General features: G+C 49.8%; 1 protein-coding gene across 4 annotated transcripts in view; it reads left to right on the forward strand.

Moving 5' to 3' along the window:
• CPVL (carboxypeptidase vitellogenic like) overlaps positions 1-16500 on the forward strand; it is a 392151-nt gene that overhangs the window by 253724 nt on the left and 121927 nt on the right. The gene's annotated exons all lie outside the window — the stretch shown is intronic.

The raw sequence follows: 16500 nt of genomic DNA on the forward strand, positions 1-16500 counted from the left end.
GTTAGTCTTGATAAAAGGGCAAGGCCCTGAAACGTTGACCTTAAACTACAGCATCTGTGTCGTTTTTGCAAGTCTCTGAGAGTGCCAGCAATCTTCTGCATTTATACTTCTCAGCTCTGACTGACGCAGGGCACCGGAGCAATTTGTATATACGCTTACTGGGAGTGCCACACTGTACTTTGCAATATATATATATATATATATCTATATATATATATATAGCAAACAGGGACCTTATAAGGCAAGGATCAGTCGGCACTCCATGGTCTTTAGAAGCAGTGAAAGGATTTATTATATATCCTGACGAAAAGCCCAACTTGGTCTTGAGACGGTATGCGGGAGTAAACCCTTTCAGTGCTTGTAGAAACCATGGAGTGCCACCTGATCTATGCTGTATAAAGACTCTGTTTGCTGTGTATCTGAGGAGGAAGGCACCCTCCCATGCCAGGGCAATACTAATAAATATAAAGGTGGCACTCAGACTTGTATATAATATAGGGTCAAATGTCTTTATCCTGATGAAAATTGAATGAATCTAAATGTTGAAAAGCTGTATCTACCCTTGTTTGTATACAAGTTCGTGAGTGCCACCTTTTATATGTATTTGTATTGCCTTCTCGTGGGAGGGCACTTGGCAGCTTTGAACAGTCAATTTGTACCTGTGTCCCCCCGCAGTGACACCCGCCAGCGGCAGCTACAGTTACTGGCAGCGTGTCCGGCACTGCGCACCACATACGCTATAGAAACTGTAACTAAACTACAGCTCCCAACAGCCCTTGCTGCAAGCTGTAGTTTAGTTACAGTTTCTATAGCGTATGTGGTGCGCAGTGCTGGACACCGCTGCCAGTAACTGTAGCTGCCGCTGGCGGGTGTCACTGCGGGGGGACACAGGTACAAATTGACTGTTCAAAGCTGCCAGGTGCCCTCCCACGAGAAGGATGCTGTGCTTATTGCCGGGCGTCACTCTGCCCTCTGGCCACGGGTGGCACCGGCGGGTGGCGCCCCTCCTCGGCTGGCGCCCCTGGCGAGTGCCATCCTGTCCAATGGGTAGATACGCCCCTGCATGGAGGTCTGGATTTGGAGTCACACTCAAAATGAAAGTGGAAAAACACACTACAGGCTGATCCAACTTTGATGTAATGACCTTAAAACAAGTCAAAATGAGGCTCAGTAGTGTGTGTGGCCTCCGCGTGCCTGTATGACCTCCCTACAACGCCTGGGCATGCTCCTGATGAGGTGGCGGATGGTCTCCTGAGGGATCTCCTCCCAGACCTGGACTAATGCATCCACCAACTCCTGGACAGTCTGTGGTGCAACGTGGCGTTGGTGGATGGAGCGAGACATGATGTCCCAGATGTGCTCAATTGGATTCAGGTCTGGGGAACGGGCGGGCCAGTCCATAGCATCAATGCCTTCGTCTTGCAGGAACTGCTGACACACTCCAGCCACATGAGGTCTAGCATTGTCTTGCATTAGGAGGAACCCAGGGCAAACCGTACCAGCATATGGTCTCACAGGGGGTCTGAGGATCTCATCTCGGTACCTAATGGCAGTCAGGCTACCTCTGGCGAGCACATGGAGGGCTGTGTGGCCCCCCAAAGAAATGCCACCCCACACCATTACTGACCCAAACCGGTCATGCTGAAGGATGTTGCAGGCAGTAGAACTTTCTCCTTGGCGTCGCCAGACTCTGTCACGTCTGTCACATGTGCTCCGTGAGAACCTGCTTATATCTGTGAAGAGCACAGGGCGCCAGTGGCGAATTTGCCAATCTTGGTGTTCTCTGGCAAATTCCAAACGTCCTGCACGGTGTTGGGCTGTAAATACAACCCCCACCTGTGGACGTCAGGCCCTCATACCACCCTCATGGAGTCTGTTTCTGATTGTTTGAGTAGACACAGTGATCGCGCTGAGCCCAAAAAAAAGTGGGTCCCAGGGACCACTAACCTTTAAAAATTGGGGTCCTACCAGTCCTTTTCTGGGTCCCATCGGAATTAAGGTTCTGATTAATCTTAAACTTGTTGCAAGGTGGGTGGGGGGGGGGTATGGGGTGACCGTGCTGCTGGGCTGTGTAGCATGCAGGGCACCCTGCAGCAGAGCTGTAACTAGACATTTTGGTGCCCTTTGGTAGAAAGTGAATTGGTTCTCCACCTCCTAGAACCTAAAGTGTAGGCAGTGCGTGCGGCAAAATTAAGGGGCGTGGCTTAATGGAGAAGGGGCGTGGCCACATAATAGTACCAATTCACATTATACCACACAGTAGTGCCGCTTATACACATTGCACCAGGTAGAACCTCCTATACGCACTGTGCCAGGTGGAACACGTTATACACTTTGCTTCAGGTAGAGCATGTTATTAGCACCAGGCAGAACACGTTATACACTTAGCGCCAGGCAGAGTATATTATACATATTGCACCAGGTAGATGACAATATGCAGACTGCGCCAGGTAGAGCACATTATTCACACTGCGCCACGTAGAGCACGTTATACTTTGCGCCAGGTAGAGCACGTTACACACACTGCACCAGGTAGAGCACGTTATTCACACTGCACCAGGTAGAGCACATTATACACATTGCGCCAGGTAGAGCACGTTATACACATTGCGCCAGGTAGAGCACGTTATACACATTGCGCCAGGTAGAGCACGTTATACACATTGCGCCAGGTAGAGCACGTTATACACATTGCGCCAGGTAGAGCACGTTATTCACACTGCGCCAGGTAGAGCACGTTATACTTTGCGCCAGGTAGAGCACGTTATACACATTGCGCCACGTAGAGCACGCTATTCACACTGCGCCAGGTAGAGCACGTTACACACATTGCGCCAGGTAGAGCACGTTATTCACACTGCGCCAGGTAGAGCACGTTATTCACATTGCGCCAGGTAGAGCACGTTATTCACACTGCGCCGGGTAGAGCACGTTACACACATTGCGCCAGGTAGAGCACGTTACTCACACTGCGCCAGGTAGAGCACGTTACACACATTGCGCCAGGTAGAGCACGTTATTCACACTGCGCCAGGTAGAGCACGTTATACACATTGCGCCAGGTAGAGCACGTTATAGACACTGCGCCAGGTAGAGCACGTTATTCACACTGCGCCAGATAGAGCACGTTACACACATTGCGCCAGGTAGAGCACGTTATTCACACTGCGCCAGGTAGAGCACGTTACACACACTGCGCCAGGTAGAGCACGTTCTACACATTGCGCCAGGTAGAGCACGTTATTCACACTGCGCCAGGTAGAGCACGTTATTCACACTGCGGCAGATAGAGCACGTTACACACACTGCGCCAGGTAGAGCACGTTACTCACACTGCGCCAGGTAGAGCACGTTATTCACACTGCGCCAGATAGAGCACGTTACACACACTGCGCCAGGTAGAGCACGTTACACACACTGCGCCAGGTAGAGCACGTTACACACACTGCGCCAGGTAGAGCACGTTACACACACTGCGCCAGGTAGAGCACGTTACACACACTGCGCCAGGTAGAGCACGTTATACACATTGCGCCAGGTAGAGCACGTTATTCACACTGTGCCAGGTAGAGCACGTTATACACATTGCGCCAGGTAGAGCACGTTATTCACACTGCGCCAGGTAGAGCACGTTATTCACACTGCGCCAGATAGAGCACGTTACACACATTGCGACAGGTAGAGCACGTTATACACACTGCGCCAGGTAGAGCACGTTACACACATTGCGACAGGTAGAGCACGTTATACACACTGCGACAGGTAGAGCACGTTATACACACTGCGCCAGGTAGAGGGGCAGAGAGATAGGGGTGTGAGGAGGTTACACTGGGCTGAGTTGGGGAGGGGAATCAGTGTATCTGGACTGACAGGGTGGTTCTAGATGGGAGGGCAGTGAGATAACACAGTGGGCTGGTTGGGGAGGGAAGGTGGAAACACTGGGCTGGCAGGGTCAGTAATGGTGGGGGGACACTGGGCTGGCAGACACTGTTAAGGCATCATTGGCCTGCTGCTGTTCAGTTCCTGCCTGGCCCTGCACACTGGCTCAGCACAGTACTCACACCCATTCCCCAGTGTCCCTGCATCCTCAGACCCCAGCTAAATTACCTCTGCACTGCCAGCTCTGTGCAGAGATCTGTTCCCAGGTGGCGGGTCCGGCTTGCTTCATCACTCTGCCGGGTGATGTCATCTGGCGGCGGGTCCGGCACCTCCCGTATCATCCGTAATCTTGCGTCGCGGACTGACCCCATCTCTCCCGCCCGTGGACTAGTGCAGACAGGGAGAGGGTGACAAGTGTGGATCAAGCCCCGGAGCGCCGCGCTGCCGTTTTTCGTGGCTTGGCGATAACGGCTCAGTCCTCTCAGCGTGTTAACAACTCCCGGCACCGCCAGCATCTTCCCGCCCAGCAGCAGCTGCCGCCTGACACACTTCTGACCAATAACGTCAGAGAGCAATTCCAACGGAGCGCGTCTCCGGGGACCCGCCCATTCTTAAAAAGTGAGTCCCCAGTCTTCATTTTGGGGTAAAAAACGCGCTATAGCGCGTTTTTGCGATCACTGAGACACATGCACATTTGTGGCTTGCTGGAGGTCATTTTGCAGGGCTCTGGCAGTGCTCCTCCTGTTCCTCCTTGCACAAAGGCGGAGGTAGCGGTCCTGCTGCTGGGTTGTTGCCCTCCTACGGCCTCCTCCACGTCTCCTGATGTACTGACCTGTCTCCTGGTAGCGCCTCCATGCTCTGGACACTACGCTGACAGACACAGCAAACCTTCTTGCTACAGCTCGCATTGATGTGCCATCCTGGATGAGCTGCACTACCTGAGCCACTTGTGTGGGTTGTAGACTCCGTCTCATGCTACCACTAAAGTGAAAGCACCGCCAGCTTTCAAAAGTGACCAAAACATCAGCCAGAAAGCATAGGAGCTGAGAAGTGGTCTGTGGTCACCACCTGCAGAACAACTCCTTTATTGGGGGTGTCTTGCTAATTGCTTATAATTTCCACCTGTTGTCTATTCCATTTGCACAACAGCATGTGAAATTGATTGTCAATCAGTGTTGCTTCCTAAGTGGACAGTTTGATTTCACAGAAGTGTGATTGACTTGGAGTTGCATTGTGTTGTTTAAGTGTTCCCTTTATTTTTTTGAGCAGTGTGTATGTATGTATATATATATATATATATATATATATATATATAATATTTTACATCATACATACATACAACGCTGACAGCCTCACTGGAGCTGTACAGAGTTGGATGTGCTGGAGCCCTCTCTTCGGTGTCTCCTCTCATATGCATTAGGGCAGGCTTGTATTGTAATCAGTCTGTGTTGTATGTCTATTGTATCTGTATTTCATAATAGTGAAACAGAAGTTATGCAGTGTATGTAATGCCAGATTCTCACCTAGTTCATCTGGCTCCATATCATGTGAGTAGTGTAGTCAGTACTCACAAAATGCTGATAATGTGGGGGAGAGTCTAGAGCCTTCCTGGCTGGGGGCTATCAAAACTATGATGTCTGATGTGTCATCTCATCTCACTGCAAATGCCAGTAAAACACAAGAACTGCACCAAGCAGTAGCTAACCTAGCTGCCAAGGCTGATGATCCCCATCCCTCCCATGTCTACTACAGGTGCACAAAAACGTGCTTTACCTGCAATCCTGTCAGATACTGATGATGATGTACAGGATGATGTGGGTCCCATTAGTGGGGATTCCACCCCTACACAGCGTATTGAACCCCTGATATTGGCTATACGGGATGTGTTACAGCTCCCCATGGAGGACGCTACTAATCAGCAGTCGTTTTTCCTCCCACAAGACAAACTGACAGTCACATTTCCTGATACCAAGGAGTTGGATGATTTATTGAAATTAGCCTGGAAAAATCCAGATAAAAAAATATCAGGTGTCCAAAAGGTTTTTGCATACCTTCCCCTTTGCCCCTGAAGGCAGGAAATTCTGGGAAGAATCTCCAGCAGTAGACGTCTCAGTCTCTCGCCTCTCTAAGAAGGGGGTGCTCCCAGCTCCAGGCTCCTTTACGGTAAAGGACCCGGGGGATAGGAAAATTGAGACCACTCTGAAATCTATCTACACTGCTGCAGGTGTAGCTCAAAGACCGGTCATTGCTGGTTGCTGGATGACGCATGCAATTCATACGTGGGCTACTCAAATTCAGGAGGGTCTTTCGGGTGATATGACCTTAGTTACTACTGTAACTTTTCCTAAAACACATTCAGGACATGGCAAGAGTACTCTGTGACTCCCTTAAAGAGACTGGCAATATTAATGCTAGGACCACTGTTATGGCTGTGTCTACACACAGAGCCATATGGCGTCAGTGGATTGCGGACGCTGACTCCAAACATAATGTGGAATCTCCTCCCTTCACAGGGGAATGGCTATTCGGAGGTGAGTTGGACGCATGGCTCTCCAAAGCTACTGCTGGGAAATCCACGCTTCTCCCTTCAGGGGCACCGCCTGCTAGGCGTACCTACCCGGGACCATCTACTCAGTCCTTTCGGTCCTCCAGATTTTGATCTAGAGCCAGGGTTGCCTCCAATGCAGCTAGAGGCTCCAGAGGTAAGTCTAAGAAACCAGCCGTTGCCGGTTTTCAAGAACAGAGTACCAGTTCAGCTTCCACAAAGACTTCGGCATGACGGCGCCCACCCACCCCAAGGGGATCTCGTGGTGGGAGCTCGGGTACGTCACTACAGCCACATCTGAGACTGTTCCTGCCAAGATGCCTGGGTATAAGGGACCTTATATCTCAGGGTTACAAGCTGGAGTTCGACTGTGCTCCTCCCCAACGATTTTTCAAATCAAGCTCACCAGCTTTGGAAAATATGCGTGTTACGCTACTGCTGGCCATCGACAAGTTGGTCCAGTTCCAGTACCCCTGCTTACAGCAAGGACAAGGTTACTACTCCAGTCTGTTCGTAGTGCCAAAACCAGATGGGTCTGTGAGACCCATTTTGAATCTGAAGTCCTTGAATCCTTACCTGAAGGTTTTCAAATTCAAGATAGAATCTTTGAGAGCGTGATTGCATTCCTGAAACACCAAAAATTCCTAGTGTCCCTGGATATCAAGGACACTTACCTCCATATCCCAATTTGGCCTCCTCGTCAGGCTTGTCTGCGGTTTGCCCTACTGAGCGATCACTACCAGTTTCAGGCGTTAGCCTTTGGCCTGTCTACAGCTCCGAGGGTGTTCACAAAGGTGATGGCGGAAATGATGTTTCAACTCCAAGTCCAGGGGGGTCAACATTGTCCCTTACCTGGACGATCTCCTGATAAAAGCGAGTTCCAGGGAGCTTCTACTGCTCCATATAGATCGCACTATGCAACTTCTGTCTCACCACGGGTGGATTCTCAATTTACAGAAGTCCCATCTGGAGACATCTCAACGGCTCCTGTTTCTGTGCATGATACTGGATACTGTAGCTCAGAGAGTGTTGCCTCCCAGAGGACAAAGTGAGAACACTTCAAGAAATGGTTTGCATGGTTCTCCGACCTGCTCGAGTTTCTATTCATCTTTGCATAAAATTGTTGGGAAAGATGGTGGCCTCATACGAGGCGATACAGTTTGGAAGGTTCCATGCCAGACCCTTCCAATTGGACATCCTGAACAAGTGGTCCGGTTCCCATCTTCAGATACACCGGATGATTCGGCGGTCACCCCAGGCCAGGTTTTCACTCCTGTGGTGGCTACAGTCTTCCAACCTACTGGAGGGTTGATGCTTCGGGATTCAGGATTGGATACTCCTTACGATGGATGCGAGTCTGAGAGGATGGGGAGCTGTCACCCAGGGGGCGCAGTACCAGGGCAGGTGGTCTGCCCAAGAGGCCCTACTTCCGATCAACGTACTGGAACTTCGGCCTCTCTACAATGCTCTGATTCAGGCCTCCCGTCTACTCCGGGATCAGGCGATCCAAGTTCAACAACTCCACGGCAGTGGCGTACATCAGTCGACAAGGAGGGACAAAAAGCAAGGCCTGCATGAGAGAAGTGTCCAAAATACTTATCTGGGCAGAAAGAAATGCAAGAGCACTGTCCGCAATTTTCATTCCGGGAGTTGACAACTGGGAAGCGGACTTCCTGAGTCGCCACGATCTCCACCCGGGGGAGTGGGGATTACACCCTCAGGTGTTTCAACAGATCGTCGACAGGTGGGGGTGCCCACAGATCGACATGATATCTCGCCTCAACAAGAAGCTTCATTGCTACTGCTCGCGAACCAGAGACCCTCAGGCGAGCGCAGTGGATGCGCTGACATCGCCTTGACCTTACCAGCTGGTATACCAATTTCCTCCGATTCCGTTGATCCCAAGGGTGCTCAAGCGGATCAGACATCACGGAGTACAAGCAATCTTTATTGCACCGGATTGTCCCCGGAGAGCGTGGTACGCGGGTCTTCTGGACATGTCCATAGAAGACCCTTGGCTTCTGCCACTAAGAAGGGATCTTCTTCAGCAAGGACCCTTCGTCTACACGGACTTACGGTGGCTTTGTTTGACGGCATGGAAGTTAAGCGGAACATCCTAGCCAATAGCGGATTTTGCCACGGGCAAGCAGGACTTTTGCCCGGGGCGCCGCCTTCCGGAGGGCGCCACACCATGGCAAGATCCGCTACTGCTGTGCCCCCCGCTGCCCGCTGTGAAGGGAACTAGACGTGTAGCGTCTAGTTTCCCTTCGTGGAGAGGACCTTTACTGTGCGGTGCACGATGACGTCATCGCGCATCGCACAGCATTTCAGCGGCGCTACTACTGTACAGGGGGCGTAACTGACTACGCCCCCTGTATGAAGCCACACCCCTAATTCCCGCCCGGGTCGCAAAAAGCCCTAGAACCGGCCCTGATCCTAGCCCACAAAGGGCTTTCCAAAAAGGTAATTGCCACCATGGTGCAAGCCAGAAAACCTGTGACGTCAAGACATTATCATCATATCTGGCGGAGATATGTCTCTTTGTGCGGGGAACGCACATATCCATTTGCAGAATTCCACTTGAGAAGATTCCTTCGTTTCCTACAGTCTGGAGTGGATAAAGGCTTACGTCTTCTTACGATTTCAGCTCTTTCCGTCTTCTTCCAGAAGAAGTTGGCTATCCTGCCAGAAGTTCAGACCTTCTTGCAAGGGGTGTTTCACATACAACCTCCGTTTGTGCCGCCTACGGCGCCTTGGGATTTGGATGTGGTGTTACGCTTTCTACAGTCCTCCTGGTTTGAATCTCCGATGACCGTGGAAGACAAAATACCTCACGTGGAAGACGGTGATGTTACTGGCCCTGGCTTCTGCTAGACTTGTCTCAGAATTGGGGGCCTTATCGTGTAAAAGTCCATACTTAGTCTTTTATGAGGACAGAGCGGAGCTCAGAACTAGGCAGCAGTTCCTGCCGAGGTGGTCTCCGTGTTTCACTTGACTCAACATCTTGTGATTCTGTCCAGTTCTGGCTCTTCTGCCCCTCCGGAGGCATTGGATGCAGTGTGAGCCTTGAAGATCTATGTCAAGAGGACGGCTCGGATCAGAAAGACTGATTCCTTGTTCGTTCTGTATGATGCGCAGAAAAAGGGTTGCCCTGCTTCAAAGCAGTCCATTGCTCGTTGGATTCGGCTTACTATCCAACAGGCCTATGTGTCTGCAGCCTTGCCGGTTCCTAAGTCTCTAAAGGCACACTCTACTAGATTGGTGGGCTCCTCCTGGGTGGCTGCCCGGACAGTCTCGGCCTTGCAACTATGCCGAGCTGCTACCTGGTCGGGGAAGAAAATCTTTGTGAAGTTCTAGAAGTTTGATACCCTTGCCAAAGAGGATACCCAGTTTGGGCAGGCGGTGCTGCAGATGTCTCCACACATTCCTGCCCGTTCTGGAAGCTTTGGGACATCCCCATTGTACTAATCTGTCCCCCATATCCCTTATGGATGTTAGAGAAAATAGGATTTTAATACTTACAGGTAAATCCTTTTCTCGTAGTCCATAAGGGATATTGTGCACCTGCGTCTCTGCGGTGACTTTCTGCAGGTTCTCTGTTATGTGTTACCTGTTCAGCTGTTGCTGTTTCTGTTGCCAGCCGTTGCTGGCCCGGTTATGTTATGGTGTGCTGGTGTGTAAATCTCACCACACTTATTGTTATATTCCTTCTCTCAAGTATGTAATGTCTTCTTCGGGCACTGTTTACCTGTACTGCCTGTGGGAGGGGGCATAGAGGGGAGGAGCCAGCACACCCAGTTGAAGAAATTTAAAGTGCACTGGCTCGTTTGGACCTGTCTATACCCCATCGTACTAATGTGTCCCCAATATCACTTATGGAGTACGAGAAAAGGATTTACCGGTAGGTATTAAAATCCTATTTTAAAGGATACAGGTTTCCTATATAATTTAGGTTCTCATTATGCCACATAGTAAAGATTTTCTCTCTACATAAGACTATATATTTTTTTATTTAATATAATTTTAAATAAAATGATTGCTAACTTTTACAGCTAATGCTCACTGTCTAGCAGGGTGCTCTGGCACTAGGGTGTAGTAGGGTATGCCGGCGGCCGAGCTCCCGGTGGCCAACATACCGGCGCCGGAATCCCGACCACCAGCATACCGACAGCTGGGCGAGCGCATATGAGCCCCTTGCGGGCTCGCTACGCATGCCACGCTATCTATTCTCCCTCCAGGGGGTCATGAACCCCAAGAGGGAGCAATGGTGTCACTATGCCGGCTGTCGGGATTCCGGCGCCGGTATACTGTGCGCCGGGATCCCGACAGCCGGCAAACTGAAGACCACCCCTGGCGCTGAAAGGTACTGTAAGCACATTGCTTTAACATATAGATTATTTGTTCTAAAGAATAGGAGGGGGGTGTTGTGTGCTGCTCCATGATTTGCTGCACCAGGCTTTCGCTAACTTAGCTCAATGACGTACTACCAGTCTCATAGCGCCGCTGTATTTGCTGTTGTGAATGGATCATATAGCCAAGCTACACTACTCCCTCTTTCTTTCTTTCTTTCTCTCTCTCTCTCTCTCTCTCTCTCTCTCTTCAGTATGAGGAAAGAATTGAAGTTTTTGCCATCTCTGTTCTTAAAGTTACAGCATAGTACAGTTGTGTGTTTTACCACTCATCTTGGAGGTGTAAACTGGCCTAGTACTGTCTGGTTCTACCTTAAATAGCAGCTAAATCATAATGAAATGTTGACTCTCTAATAGGAGATTTGCATTATTGTGAAGTCTGTGTAGCTCTTGACCTTCAAAGATCAGTCAGTAGTGGGCTATTCAGAGATTACCTAGCCAGGAAATGATGGTCATAAAGCTGTATAAACTGTCATTTTCTCCTCTGCAGCTCGTTAAATCCCAGCTAATTGCATCCTTGTTCTGCTGTTTTAGTGGTTTTACATTTTTTGGCACTTTGTAAAACCTTTCTAAATCCTGAATCAAGAGGCATCATTCCAGTGCATGGATCTATATAACTTTTTACTTGGGGTAAAAACAGTGGCTGATGATATATGAATAGGCGTACTACACCTCACACAAACAGCACAAAAAGCCTCTCAGAAGTAACACCTAACTTCAAGCAAATATGGAAAAAACAAAATAGAGACTTCAATAGGCGTTATATGAGGTTACATATACACAAAAGGAAGTCAGTCAATTCCACCAAAGTGGATAAAATCTTCCCTCAGATGTCTCTTTGGGTAATACAGACAGTCCCCAGGATTCTTGATTCTTTTACTCCTTCCAGATAGATTCCCTTTGGCAGTTATTCGGAATATACCCAAAAAAGGAAAGAGACAATAATAGTGTAATCCTGTGGGGTTTGGTGATATGGGGATGGTTTAAAATTGCACTTACATTTCAAAAAATGAGTGAAGGTATGTATCTCACTCAATAGTGAGTAGTTTCCAAGATAAGGATAATTCTGTCCTTCTTCTGAAGATGGATCTCTATTGGATAATCCTCCAAAGCAGTACCACCAAATGAAAAAAACATATAATGGTGCAAATAACGTCTTTTTTTTTTAAAACAACAATATCTTTAATAAATAGCACTCACATTATAACAAACAAATACAGGCATATCTACCCAACATCTGGGTCCAGGAGTTAAAATTCAAGCAGCAGGTTATCCTCACAGATGGAAAAGTGCACGTGCAGTGCATCTTCTGAGGAAGAACCTTTTAGGGTTCGAAACGCGTTAAGCTGCTGTTTACATACTGTGGACCCGGGGTTGTCTTGAGGAGGCTGGTTCTCTATCACTGCACGTGCACTTTTCCATCTGTGAGGATAACCTGCTGCTTGAATTTAACTCCTGGACCCAGATGTTGGGTAGATATGCCTGTATTTGTTTGTTATAATGTGAGTGCTATTTATTAAAGATATTGTTGTTTTTTTAAAAAAAAGACGTTATTTGCACCATTATATGTTTCTCTGACGTCCTAGTGGATGCTGGGAACTCCGTAAGGACCATGGGGAATAGACGGCTCCGCAGGAGACTGGGCACATCTAAAGAAAGATTTAGGACTATCTGGTGTGCACTGGCTCCTCCCCCCATGACCCTCCTCCAAGCCTCAGTTAGATTTCTGTGCCCGGCCGAGCTGGATGCACACTAGGGGCTCTCCTGAGCTCCTAGAAAGAAAGTATAGTTTAGGTTTTTTATTTTACAGTGAGACCTGCTGGCAACAGGCTCACTGCACCGAGGGACTAAGGGGAGAAGAAGCGAACCTACCTAAGTGGTGGTAGCTTGGGCTTCTTAGGCTACTGGACACCATTAGCTCCAGAGGGATCGAACACAGGACCCGACCTCGTCGTCCGTTCCCGGAGCCGCGCCGCCGTCCCCCTTACAGAGCCAGAAGCAAGAAGGTCCGGAAAATCGGCGGCTGAAGACTTCTGTCTTCTCCAAGGTAGCGCACAGCACTGCAGCTGTGCGCCATTGCTCCTCATGCACACCACACACTGCGGTCACTGATGGGTGCAGGGCGCTGGGGGGGGCGCCCTGAGCAGCAATAAATAGCACCTTGGCTGGCAAACTGACACCATATATAGCCCCAGGGGCTATATAGGTGTATATTAACCCCTGCCAGAATTATTAAAATAGCGGGAGAAAGCCCACCGAAAAAGGGGCGGAGCCATCTCCCTCAGCACACTGGCGCCATTTTCCCTCACAGCTCAGCTGGAAGGATCGCTCCCTGGCTCTCCCCTGCAGTCCTGCACTACAGAAAGGGTTAAAAAGAGAGGGGGGCACAAAAATTAGGCGCAGTATATTATAATAATGCAGCTATAAGGGAAAACACTCTCTATAGGTGATATCCCTGTGATATATAGCGCTCTGGTGTGTGCTGGCATACTCTCCCTCTGTCTCCCCAAAGGGCTTTGTGGGGTCCTGTCCTCTGTCAGGGCATTCCCTGTGTGTGTGCTGTGTGTCGGTACTGCTGTGTCGACATGTATGATGAGGAAAATGATGTGGATGCGGAGCAAATGCCTGTGAATGTGATGTCACCCCCTGCTGGGTCGACACCTGTGTGGATGGACTTATGGAAGGTGTCAACTCCTTACACAAAAGGTTTGACGACAGGACAGCCGGCTACTCAGCTTGTGCCTGTTCCAGCGTCTCAAATGTCATCAGGGGCTTTAAAACGCCCGCTACCTCAGGTGACAGACACAGATGTCGACACGGATACCGACTCCAGTGTCGACGACGATGAGACTAGTGTACCTTCCAATAGGTCCACCCGTTACATGATTGAGGCAATGAAAAATGTATTACACATTTCTGATAATACCCCAGGTACCACAAAAAAAAAAGGGTATTATGTTTGGTGAGAAAAAACTACCTGTAGTTTTTCCTGCATCTGAGAAATTAATATGAGGTGTGTGAGGAAGCGTGGACTCCCCCCGATAAGAAATTGATAATTTCTAAGCAGCGTACCCTTTTCCGCCAGAGGATAGGTCACGTTGGGAAATACCCCCTAGGGTAGATAAAGCGCTGACACGCTTATTAAAAAAGGTGGCACTACCGTCTCCGGATACGGCCGCCCTAAAGGAACCTGCTGATAGAAAGCAGGAAACTACCCTTAAAGCTATATACACACACACGGGCATTATATTGAGACCAGCTATTGCCTCGGCATGGAGGTGCAGTGCGGCAGCTGCGTGGTCAGATTCCCTGTCGGATAATACTATGGATAGGGACAATATTTTGCTGACAATAGAGCATATAAAAGACGCTGTCTTATACATGCGTGATGCACAGAGGGATATTTGCCGGCTGGCATCACAAATAAGCGCTATGTAAAAGCGATGCCGATTCAAAACGGCACATGGAAGTTTTGCCCTATAAGGGGGTGGAACTGTTTGGGGATGGTCTTTCAGACCTCGTTTCCACTGCTGGGAAATCAAACTGGTTGCCACAAGCTACCCCACAGCAAAAGAAAGCACTGTATTATCAGGTACAGTCCTTTCGGCCCCAGAAAAGCAAGAGGGCTGGAGGCTCATCTTTTCTGCCAAGAGGAAAAGGTAGAGGGAAAAAGCTGCAGCACACAGCTAGTTCCCAAGAGCAGAAGTCCTCCCCTGCGTCCGGTAAGTCCACAGCATGACGCTGGGACTGCTCAGGCGGACCCGGGTACGGTGGGGGCCCGTCTCAAAAATTTCAGCGCACAGTGGGCTCTCTCACAGGCGGATCCCGGGGTTCTTCAAACAGTATCTCAGGGGTACAGGCTGGAATTCGAGACGTCTCCCCCCCGCCGTTTCCTAAAATCTGCCTTACCGGCAACTCCCTCTGCCAGGGAGGCAGTGTGGTGGTTATCTAAAAACTGTATTCACTGCAAGTGATTGTCAAGGTACCCCTCCTTCAACAAGGAAAGGGTTACTATTCCACAATGTTTGTGGTACCGAAACCGGAAGGTTCGGTGAGACCCATATTAAATTTAAAATCCTTGAACACATATATCAAAAGATTCAAGTTCAAGATGGAATCGCTCAGGGCGGTTATTGCGAGCCTGGACGAGCGGGATTACAGGGTCTCTCTGGACATCAAGGATGCTTACCTGCATGTCCCCATTTACCCTCCTCACCAGGAGTACCTCAGGTTTGTGGTACAGGACTGTCACTATCAGTTCCAGACGCTGCCGTTTGGGTTATCCACGGCACCGAGGGTCTTTACCAAGGTAATGGCCGACATGATGATACTCCTTCACAAGAAGGGAGTTTTTAATTATCCCGTACTTGGACGATCTCCTGATAAAGGCGAGGTCCAAGGAACAGTTGGTAGTGGGGGTAGCACTTTCTCGGGAAGTGCTGCAACAGCACGGCTGGATTCTCAATATTCCAAAGTCACAGCTGGTCCCGACGACACGTCTTCTGTTCCTGGGAATGATTCTGGACACAGACCAGAAAAAAGTGTTTCTTCCAGTGGAAAAAGCCGAGGAGTTGTCATCTCTAGTCAGAGACCTCCTAAAACCGGGACAGGTGTCGGTACATCAATGCACACGAGTCCTGGGAAAAATGGTAGCTCCGTACGAAGCAATTCCATTCGGAAGGTTCCACGCAAGGACTTTCCAGTGGGACTTGTTGGACAAATGGTCCGGGTCCCATCTCCAGATGCAACAGCGGATAACCCTGTCGGCAGGGACCAGGGTGTCGCTGCTGTGGTGGCTGCAGAGGGCTCATCTACTAGAGGGCCGCAGATTCGGAATACAGGACTGGGTCCTGGTGACCACGGATGCCAGCCTTTGGGGCTGGGGTGCAGTCACACAGGGAAGAAATTTCCAAGGACTGTGGTCAAATCAGGAGATTTCGCTTCACATAAGTATTCTGGAGCTAAGGGCCATTTACAATGCCCTAAGCCAAGCAAGGCCCCTGCTTCAGAACCAGCCGGTACTGATCCAATCAGACAACATCACGGCGGTCGCCCATGTAAACAGACAGGGCGGCACAAGAAGCAGGAGGGCATTGGCAGAAGCCACAAGGATTCTCCGATGGGCGGAAAATCATGTGTTAGCACTGACAGCAGTGTTCATTCCGGGAGTGGACAACTGGGAAGCAGACTTCCTCAGCAGGCACGACCTCCACCCGGGAGAATGGGGACTTCATCCAGAAGTCTTCCAAATGCTGGTAAACCGTTGGGAAAGACCACAGGTGGACATGATGGCGTCCCGCCTCAACAAAAAGCTAAAAAGATATTGCGCCAGGTCAAGGGACCCTCAGGCGATCGCTGTGGACGCTCTAGTAACACCGTGGGTGTACCAGTCGGTTTATGTGTTTCCTCCTCTGCCTCTCATTCCCAAGGTACTGAGAATAATACGAAGGCGAGGAGTGAAAACTATACTCGTGGTTCCGGATTGGCCAAGAAGAGCTTGGTACCCGGAACTTCAAGAGATGCTTTCAGAGGACCCTTGGCCTCTGCCGCTCAGACAGGACCTGCTGCAGCAGGGGCCCTGTCTGTTCCAAGACTTACCGCGTTGAACACCGGATCCTGAAGGAAAAGGGCATTCCGGAGGAAGTCATCCCTACCCTGATCAAAGCC

Source organism: Pseudophryne corroboree, chromosome 5 (genome assembly GCF_028390025.1).
Source record: "Pseudophryne corroboree isolate aPseCor3 chromosome 5, aPseCor3.hap2, whole genome shotgun sequence".
In the NCBI taxonomy this organism is placed as follows: Eukaryota; Metazoa; Chordata; class Amphibia; order Anura; family Myobatrachidae; genus Pseudophryne; species Pseudophryne corroboree.